The 11481-nt window shown below is 34.9% G+C and overlaps 1 pseudogene; it reads right to left on the bottom strand.

The window, feature by feature from the left end:
• Positions 1 to 664: 664 nt before the first annotated feature.
• LOC127158768 (zinc finger protein 271-like) lies at positions 665 to 11176 on the bottom strand (annotated as a pseudogene).
• Positions 11177 to 11481: the final 305 nt, after the last annotated feature.

The raw sequence follows: 11481 nt of genomic DNA, 5'->3' as shown, positions 1-11481 counted from the left end.
TTATTACAGAAACGTTGCAATTACTTTTATAATAAAAATGCAATATCTCCATGATTGATTCTGGGTGGTTCTGGATCACTCATGTCATCAATCTCCTTTGTAATAAACTCAATATTTACCATAGTATGTGTCATATTTCAGCTGCCACATCTGGAGTTTCTTCTAATGATCTAAAAACTGTTGAGCAATGAAAAGCTGAATAAAGTAAAACTCTGCAAACTGGGAACATCTCTACACTCTCATACGAAAACAGGAAATATACGTTATCTGGTATCTTCTGCAAACTGTACACTACAAGACAGGAAACATTTAACAACATAAGGCATGTCCATCATAAATAATAATAAACATATTGTCAGTCAGCAGTCAATTAAGATGACTGTATTCCAGTATTTTATGCTTGACTGAGACCTGGATTAGACCTAAAAACACAGCAACTCCCGCAGCTCTTTCCAACAATTTATTTTTCTCCCAAATGATGTATGAGTGACCCCTGCTGGTGTTATGTTGTCTCTTTCATCTTAATTTTGAGACCATGTATAACATGTGAACCAGTTTACACTGTAATGACGCTTGCATACTCGCACTGTGCCGGGGAATCGGTCTGTTTTAACTAAAAGACATTAGTTTTCTCATGCTGAGAGATAAATATCATAGGGTGTTAAAAACATAAATGACACAGCGAATGAGAAGAGTTCCTATTCTCTGTTTATTTGAGCTCCAAAGGATGAGGCATGTTACATAGCAAACATTTGCTCACTCTGACACAGAACAATGCTTTTTAATATGAGTCACGAGAGTTGCTGGCCGAGTGAAACTCTTTCCACACTGAGTACAGTGGTACGGCTTCTCTCCAGTATGAACTCGCTCATGTGATTTTAGGTTTCCAGACTCAGTGAAACTCTTGTCACAATATGAGCACACGTAAGGTTTTTCTCCAGTATGAACTCGCTCGTGTGACTTAAGGTGACAAGACTGAATGAAACTCTTGTCACAATATGAGCACTTGTAAGGTTTTTCTCCAGTATGAAGCCTTTGGTGCTCTTTCAGATATACAGCTGTAGTGAAGCTCTTCCCACACTCACAACATACATTATCTTTCACAACATCATGTGTTTTCTGGTGCTTTTTACAACTGCGCAGGCTTGAAAAACTTTCCCCACAATAAGAACATGCATGAGGCTTCTCATCTGAATGAACTTTCACATGGTTTTTTAAATGTGATGATGAAATAAACTTTTTACCACACTGATCACAGCTAAATGGCTTTTCTCCAGAGTGAATGTGCTGATGATAACTGAAACCCGCTGTATCTTTGAATCTCTTTCCACACTGAGTACAGTGGTACGGCTTCTCTCCAGTATGAACTCGCTCATGCTTTTTCAGGTTTCCAGCCTCAATGAAACTCTTGTCACAGTATGAGCACTTGTATGGTTTTTCTCCACTATGAAACATTTGGTGCCGTTTCAAATTGCAAGCTCTAGTAAAGCTCTTCCCACACTCACAACATACATGATCTTTGACTTGATTATGTATTTTCTGGTGCTGTTTATAACTGGCCAGCCACGAAAAACTCTTTCCACAGAAAGAACAAACATGAGGCTTCTCATCTAAATGAGCTGTCAGGTGTGCTTTTAGATGTGATGGTGAAATAAACTTTTTACCACACTGATCACACTTAAATGGCTTTTCTCCAGAGTGACAGAGCAGATGTTTACGGAAATTTGCTGCATCAGCAAAACTCTTTCCACATTGAGGGCATGTGTACGGTTTCTCTCCAGTGTGGATTCTCATGTGGCTTTTAAGGTGTCCTTTTTTTCTGAAACTTTTTCCACACTGTGTGCAGGTGTGCAGATGTTTGGCTGTATTTCTTGAAGTTTTGATTTTACAGTGTTCCTCCTCCACTTCATTCACCTCATATCTTTGCTGTTTTGCTTCAATCCAGTCTGAAATAAACAAATAATGATGTTAAAATCAGTGAACCTGTTTTAATATCAGACGTCACATATTAAGTATCAAGTATATCTTTGATGTACCAAATGTTAGTTCTGTAATTTCTTGTTAATAAAATTAAAATGTGGATATGTTCATTTAGATTACCGTTTATAATTCATCTATTGCTCATTATTTCACAGCCACTAAATCTTTTTAACAGCAGCTTTAACATTTCTCAGCAGTCAACAATGAAGAATCAAGAATGGACACCAACCTGTTTGCTGCTCAGCATCTTTATATTTTATTCTGGATGGTTCTGGATAACTCATGTCTTCAATCTCCTCTTTAACAAACTCCATCTTTACCATAGTATGTCACAGATTTCAGCTGCTGCACCTGGAGTTTGTACCTGTAATGTAGGATGATGTGATGTTTTCAATACTTATTTAAAGAGAAATGTTTTTTTTTTCTTTCAAACCAAATTAACCACATATGGTCTTAAAAATGAAGATACCAAAAGAAATATATATATATATATATATATATATATATATATATATATTTTTTTTTTAAAAAAACAGTTTATAAAATGATCCTTAAATACTTCTTGAATTACAGGCATGCGAACTTTAGGAAAACAAAATACAAAAAGTTATTTTACTTCCTCATTTTTGAAGCATCACCATTGGCAACAAGCCTTGCTAAATTCAGCTGATTTTAATAGACCTACCAATATGTGAGTAAAAATAAAATAATGATATTGCCGTCTTTATAAAGTAATTTAACCACTGTAATTTAAGAACAAGGACAAACCATATTCTGCTTATAACACATAATAAATCAAGCAACATACCCTGGTATTATCAGACACATGAAAAGGGAAAAGGCCACAATAAAAGACGTGAAATTCCAATCGTACACCCACTATCGCGCCATACAGGGTTTAACACATTTGGGCGGAAGTTACGTAGAACGCATTTTCCGTGACGTCACCTGAAAATAAAAAAGATATCGGACATCATTATAATGAATGAGGTGAAAACAGAGAACTATTGGCTTTTCAGCAGCTCGGTTAAATATGATGGTGCTGTTATTTAAACGGTTTTGTTTTTCATTGTTGTTTGCACTATTTGTATTGCAGATAAATGCTATTACTTATGATAATAAAAATGCATCTTCATGTTTTATTCTGGATGATTCTGGATCACTCATGGCATCAATCTCCTTTGTAATAAACTCATTAATTACCATAGTATGTGTCAGATTTCAGCTGCTACATCTGGAATTTTTCCTAATGATCTAAAAACTGTTGAGCTATGAAAAGCTGAATAAAGTCAAACTCTGCAAACTGGGAACATCTCTACACTGTAAATAATAAAAAACACAATTTGTTGAGTCAGCTTAAAATAATTTGTTACCCTGCTGCCTTAAAATTTTAAGTTCAGTCAACTAAAATAAGTTCAGTCAACTTGAAATGTTAAGTTGTACTAAGTAACAACTTAGATATTTGTGTTTGCTAAACTTAACAGATGGGTAAGTAACCCAGCTGCCTTAAAATTTTAAATTGGTTCAACTCAAATATCTAAGTTGTCACTTAGTATAATTTAACATTTCAAGTTGAATAAACTTCTTTTGAGTTGACTGAATTTAAAATTTTAAGGCAGCCAGGTTACAAATTATTTTAAGTTGACTCAACAATTTGTTTTTTACAGTGTACACTCTCATATAAAAAACAGGAAATATATGTTATCTGGTGAAAATATTACACTTTTAAAAAAGTCTTTTTTCTTCTTCTGCAACCTGTACATTACAAGACAGGGAAACATTTAACAACATGAGGCATGTCCATCATAAATAATAATAAACATTGTCAGTCAGCAGTCAATTAAGCTGACTGTATTCCAGTATTTTATGCTTGACTGAGACCTGGATTAGACCTAAAGACACAGCAACTATTTATTTTTCTCCCAAATGAGGTATCAGTAGCCCCTGCTGGCATTTAATCTTTAATTTTGAGACCATGTAACATGTCCCTGGTGAAAAAAAAAAAAGCATATGCTGGTAGGTATGTTTTGATGCTGGGATGGTGGTTAGGTAGGTTTTGATGCTGGTTTATGCTGGTCCTTGACCAGCAACATGACCAGCAAAAACCAGCAAAGGACCAGCTTAAACCAGCATCAAAACATACCTACCAGCATATGCTGGTTTTTTCACCAGGGGTGAATCAGTTTACGCCGTAATAACGCTTGCAAACTCGCACTGTGCCGTGAATCGGTCTGTTTTAAAACTAAAAGACGAGAGATAAGCAGATGCATGTGTGTGAAAAAAATAAATGACACAGCAGATGAGAAGAGTTCCTATTCTCTCTTTTTTATTTGAGGTTTAAAGGATAGGGCATGTTGCATAGAAAAGTTTTGCTCACTCAGAACAATGCTTTTTATTATGAGTTCACTCATGAAGTTTCAGGTTCCCAGACATAGTGAAACTCTTGTTACAATATGAGCACTTAAGGTTTATCTCCAGTGTGAATCCTGTGATGCAGTTTCAGATATACAGCTGTGGTGAAGCTCTTCCCACACTCACAACACAGATGATCTTTCACTTTATTATGTGTTTTCTGGTGCTTTTTACAACTGCGCAGGCTTGAAAAACTTTGCCCACAATAACAACACATATGCGGCTTCTCATCTGAATGAACTTTCATTATTTTTTAAATGTGATGATGAAATAAACTTTTTACCACACTGATCACAGCTAAATGGCTTTTCTCCAGAGTGAATGTGCTGATGATAACTGAAACCCGCTGTATCTATGAAACTCTTTCCACACTGAGTACAGTGGTATGACTTCTCTCCAGTATGAAGTCGCTCATGCTTTTTCAGGCTTCCAGACTGAATGAAACACTTGTCACAATATGAGCACTTGTAAGGTTTTTCTCCAGTATGAAGTCGCTCATGTAATTTAAGGTTACAAGACTGAATGAAACTTCAAAATTTCTCTATATATCGCTGTTTTACCTTTTTTGTTAAAGGTGTTTGATCTTCTTTGCATGTTTACTTTGCAAAGACAGGGTCAGTACTTCTGCAGCAATGTAGGATGATTTTTAAGTGATTTTTTGAAGTTGAGGGAGAAAATACGATTGGAGTTTTTTGACATGCCCTAACTGTCTTGAGCCAGAATACACAGTTCAAGGAGAGCAAGACGAGCGTTTGAGATTAAAAAGTATTTAAATTGTATTAGAAGTTTAAACTCTGGGCACCATATCAGTCCATTATATGAAGAAAAATGCAGAAATGTTTTATTCAAAAAACATAATTTCAAAGAAAGACATGAACATCTTGGATGACAAGGAGATGAGTACATTATATATGAATCTTTGTTTTGGAAGTGGACTTCTCCTTTAAGCACTCTCAAAAACTCATAATCACCGAAGCTGTTTACAGTGTGAAATGCATATATTACTTACATTTGTACACACATCTGCACTTTGATGTTTCTGGTGAGAGAATTTGCCAGAGAATTCAGTCAATGAGCTAGTGACCAAAATGACTCATCTGAACACCTCTGATTGGTCATTGCATTGAAAAGCTCAACAGAATCATGTGTGATTATTTACAATGCGCAGCACGGTAGAAACGTGCCTGTCTTTTTTTTTTTATTGCAAATTCAAATATTACAATAATGAAGATGTAACATGGGGCATACAGACAGCAAAAAAACAAACAAACAAACAAAAAAAAAACTCAAAGATGTTGTACAACTGACTCAAGGATTTTAAAAGTTTTAGAAGCCTTTGAGTTCAATGGTTTGGGCACATTGTTAAAAGAGGCAAAGAAACACTAAATCAGATGAAAACAATCTAAAGTTAGGTTTACAATGAATAGTTCTGGCTTTATGAAGGTGAAATTTACCCAGAAGACAAAGCAATAATACAGTATGGACAAGATTACTGCCTTTAGAATGAAAGTCAGACAAAAAAATTATAGGCTCTGTCATTTCTATCATTTTGTTACAACAAAAAGATATTAATATGGTAACTCTTGACCAAACAGACTTGGAGAATGGGCAATGACAAAACAGATGTAAAACAGATTCTTTAGCGAACTCAAATTTGAATTTAGCAGCTGAACGGACTACTTGCACAACTACTTCCGCGTTCTACTTGTTATGTCTCGGGAGTTTCCGGTTAGCGTTCAGCGCACCTACATACAGACAGTTTCTCATGAGAACGCAGATTATTACTACATTTTAAGGCTGGCATTTCTTTAAAAAAACAATCATATTCTCTGCGTTAACATGAATCATATTCAACCTGCTGAAAGGTTACTATAAATATATTTCTTTTCGGTATGTGCATTCTGAATAATAAATAAATATATTTCCCCACTAACCTGACGAATTCTTATGAACAGTATTTTTCTTTTACTGATCATATTATCATACCATGATGAATGTACAGTTTTAAATGAGTTTGACTGATAAGCACCCTTACGAAAAATTAACCATGGTTTTACTATTTACCATTTTATTTGTATAACAACACTTTTACTACAAATAGCCTACCATTGTTAAATTATGGACAGTGTAGTAAAACACAATTTGTGGTTGGAAAACAACAGAGATCAGATATTTGATGGTCCAAGTGATAGTTCTGTCATTCACTTGTTACTGCTGTACCAGGTCATGATCATTCAAATGCATTTCTGTATCATTTATCATCCATATACTGATCGATATTATTTCACAGCTACAAAAACAATCAAAAATGAAGAATCAATGAAGAACAATGCTTTTCAATATGAGTCACTAGAGCTGATGACCGAGTAAAACTCTTTTCACAGTGATATGGCTTCTCTTCAGTATGAACTCGCTCATGCCTTTTCAAATTGTAAGGTTTTTCTTGTGTGTTCTCTGGTGGTTTTTACAACTGCGCAGGCTGGAAAAACTTTTCCCACAATAAGAACACAGATGAGGCTTCTTATCTGAATGAAGTGTCAGGTGACTTTTTAGACATAATGATGAAATAAACTTTTTCCCACACTGATCACAGATAAATGGCTTGTCTCCAGAAGGAACGTGTAGATGATAACTGAGACCTGATGCATCTTTGAAACTCTTTCCACACTGAGTACAGTGGTACGGCTTCTCTCCAGTATGAAGTCGCTCATGTGCTTTGAGGTTTCCAGACTCCGTGAAACTCTTGTCACAATATGAGCACTTGTAAGGTTTTTCTCCAGTGTGAATTTTTTGGTGCTGTTTCAGATTGGCAGCTCTAGTAAAGCTCTTCCCACATTCACAACACACATGATCTTTGACTTGATTATGTATTTTCTGGTGCTGTTTATAACTGGCCAGCCATGAAAAACTCTTTCCACAATAAGAACACACATAAGGCCTCTCATCTAAATGAGCTGTCAGGTGTGTTTTTAGATGTGATGGTGAAATAAACTTTTTACCACAGTGATCACAGCTAAATGGCTTTTCACCAGAGTGACAGAGCAGATGTTTACGGAAATTTGCTGCATCAGCAAAACTCTTTTCACACTGAGGGCATGTGTACGGTTTCTCTCCAGTGTGGATTCTCGTGTGGCTTTTAAGGTCTCCTTTCTGTCTGAAACTCTTTCCACATTGTGTGCAGATGTGCAGCTGTTGTGCTTTTTTTCTTGAAGTTTTGATTTTATAGTGTTCCTCCTCCACTTCATTCACCTCATGTCTTTGCTGTTTTACTTCAATCCAGTCTGAAATAAACAAATGATGTGGTTAAAATCAGTGAACCTGATTTAATAGCACAAACCAATTGAGGTCAAAAATTAATCTGTGAGTATCAAGTATCAGATCTTTGATGTGCCAAAGGTTAGTTCTGTCATTGCTTGTTAATAAAATTAAAATGTGAATCATTTAGATGATAATTTATCATTACTATTGCTCATTATTTCACAGCCACTAAATCTTTTTGACTGAATCTTTAATGTTTCTCAGCAGTCAACAATAAAGAATCATGAATGAACACCAACCTGTTTGTTCCTCAGTATCTTCATGTTTTATTCTGGATGGTTCTGGATCACTCATGTCTTCAATCTCCTCTTTAACTTCTGTACCTGTAATGTAGGATGATGTGAATATTCCTCACCTTTGTAACCCTGTTAAAGCACAAACCCCGCCCACCACAGATTCTAAAGATTTCATTGGTCGTGTCAATCACAGTGATCACCTACACAACACTGAAAAAAATCCAGTACTTACTGAGTAATACACTATTTTGTAGAGGAGAGTCAAAATTACTATTTCATCTGGGATTCAGAGCCAAATCACAGGTTGAAAAATAACTTTAAAAAGATGGCAGCATTGTTGTTTTATTTTTACAGAAAGATTGATAATTCCGCTGTCGGATGCGTGTTTTTAATCTTTTACACAAAAACTATTTTCATTCAATCTGTCTGCCATTTTTAAACAACAATATGCCTACTCTTTAAATTCTTCTAAAAACTGTGGAACTATTTAAAAAATTCTGTTGTTATCAAATGGTATTAGCTAGTTTGACAACATCAGTGAATATGGTAACATGCTGTACAAGACCATAAAAACTCTGATTCAGGCAACTTTACAATTCAATTAATACAAGCGTAGACAAAAACAAGAAGTTTTATAAAATGATGAACCTTGTTTCAACCTAACAAATGATCAAAAACTCCCTTGATGCACAATCATGTGAATGTCTAGTCTTTCAGTGTGAAACAGCCATTGGTTTTTTTTTTTAAACCAAATGAAAAATTAGATAATTAAATACCAAAAAAAAGGGGGCGATTATCTCATAAGTGTTGATCCTGTAGTTTGTCTCAGTCTGTTGACACACAATGAAATGTGCTTAATGTGTCAATTTACAGAAGATCTCAGACATCATCATAATGAATGAGGTGAAATTGTCTTGTTGCACCTTTTTGTTTTTCATGTTATGCTCATTTTAATTGCATGCAAAAACAGTGCAATTACTTTTATAATATAAATGCACAAACATTTGTTGTGCCAATAAAGTTCCTAACTGGATTGATTGATAGACTTTTGCAACTTTTACTAAACATATTAAGTAGTTACAATAATTTCAATGTGGATAAATAAAAAAACTGAATGTGAATCCTGATTTAACAGCAGAAAACAACAGAGATCAGGTATCAGTCTGTGTATCAGATATTTGATGTGTCAAAGATTAGTTCTGTCATTCACTTGTTACTGCTGTACCGGGTCATGATCATTTAAATGCATTTCTGTATCATTTATCATCCATACACTGATATTATTTCACAGCTACAAAAAAGTCAATAATCAAGAGTCAAGAATGGACACCAACCTGTTTGTTCTTCAGTATCTTCATGTTTTATTCAGAATGGTTCTGGATCACTCATGTCTTCAATCTCCTCTTTAATAAACTCAGTATTTAGTCTATCAAAATGTGTCAGATTTCAGCACTGGACTCTCCGCTAGTTGTGTTTTTGTTCTTTTGTATTTGTGTGGCAAACTCGAAAACGCTTTAGTGTATTACTGACACCTGCTGGAAACTCCTGGTAACAAACACACATCCCTGTGATTTCATGTTTTATTTGGATTTTCCATACACATAATATCTTTATACTGTACATGTGTCTCTCTTGACAACAAGACTATCATCAAATGAGCTGCTGAAAAGCCAATAGTTTCCTGTTTTTAGTTCATTCATTATGATGATGTCTGAGATCTTCTGTAAATTGGCACATTAAGCACATTTCATTGTGTCAACAGACTGAGACAAACTACAGGATCATCACAAATAAAATTTATTACTAAAAAACTAATTATTTTAATGGACTAACATCAATAAAAAATCACAAATCTTATAGCATCAGAAATTTTATTTATAGTTTCATCATTATTTTATTTGCATTTTACACTGTCTATAGAAAATAACATTGCATTTATTAAATAAATATCTTGTTTCGTATTTTTCCAGTTTAATTTGGGTGTTTTAATGGGTAGGTATCAATAAAAGAATGAAAAACAATAATGTAAGACTAAAGTGACTAAATACTTGTGCTGTTCTCCAACAAAACCAAAATCATCACAAATCTTATGGCATTTCACAGCAAAACTTGTTTATTTGAGCTAATCTCATTTATAGTTTATCTGAATTGCACAATATTTATTGAATCTGTACAAAACATTTGCTCACTCTGACACAGAACAATGCTTTTTAATATGAATCACTAGAGTTGATGACAGCAGTGAAACTCTTTCCACACTGAGTACAGTGGTACGGCTTCTCTCCAGTATGAACTCGCTCATGTGTGATTTCAGGTTTCCAGACTGAGTGAAACTCTTGTCACAATATGAGCACTTGTAAGGTTTTTCTCCAGTGTGAATTCTTTGGTGCCGTTTCAGACAGTAAGCTGTAGTAAAGCTCTTCCCACACTCACAACACACATGATCTCTCACTTCATTATGTATTTTCTGGTGCAGTTTACAACTGTCCAGCCTTGAAAAACTCTTTCCACAGTAAGAACACACATGAGGCTTCTCATCTGAATGAACTGTCAGGTGTCTTTTTAGATTTGATGATGAAATAAACTTTTTACCACACTGATCACAGCTAAATGGCTTTTCTCCAGAGTGAACGAGCAGATGATAACGGAGACTTGATGCATCACTAAAACTCTTTCCACACTGAGGGCATGTGTACGGTTTCTCTCCAGTGTGGATTCTCATGTGTCTTTTAAGGTATCCTTTGTCTTTGAAACTCTTTCCACACTGTGTGCAGGTGTGCAGCTGTTTGGCTTTTTTTCTTGAGGTTTTGATTTTACAGTGTTCCTCCTCCACTTTATTCACCTCATGTCTTTGCTGTTTTACTTCTATCCAGTCTAAAATAAACAAATGATGTTAAAATCAGTGAACCTGTTTTAATATCAGAAACCAAAAGTATCACATATATATTGAGTATCTAATCATCAGTAAAATGTAAGTTTGTCATTTTTAATAAAATTAAAATGTGGATATGATCATTTATCATTCCAATTCCTCATTATTTCATAGTTACAACATCAGCAGCTTTAATGTTTCTCAGCAGTCAACAATAAAGAATCAAGAATGTACACCAACCTGTTTGTTCCTCAGTATCTTCATGTTTTATTCTGGATGGTTCTGGATCACTCATGTCTTCAATCTCCTCTTTAACAAACTCCATCTTTACCATAGTATGGCACAGATTTCAGCTGCTGCACCTACCTGTAATGTAGGATGATGTGAATATTCCTCACCTTTTAACCCAGTTAAAACACAAACCCCGCCCACCACAGATTCTAAAGATTTGATTGGTCGTGTCAATCACAGTGATCACCTACACAACACTGAAACAAATCCAGTACAAATTTCATGAACATATATAGTGATGATGTTAATGCACTCCTGTATCTCAACAAGTATTAAAGATAACTAAATAACCTTTTAGGTGGTTAATGGTTCTTAGGAAAAATTTCTTTTAATATTCTCATTTTAAAGGTTCAGTTCTTGAGATACAGAGAT

The sequence above is a fragment of the Labeo rohita genome, unplaced genomic scaffold, assembly GCF_022985175.1.
Source record: "Labeo rohita strain BAU-BD-2019 unplaced genomic scaffold, IGBB_LRoh.1.0 scaffold_1692, whole genome shotgun sequence".
Taxonomy (NCBI): domain Eukaryota; kingdom Metazoa; phylum Chordata; class Actinopteri; order Cypriniformes; family Cyprinidae; genus Labeo; species Labeo rohita.
This window is presented reverse-complemented; position numbering and strand designations above follow the sequence as displayed.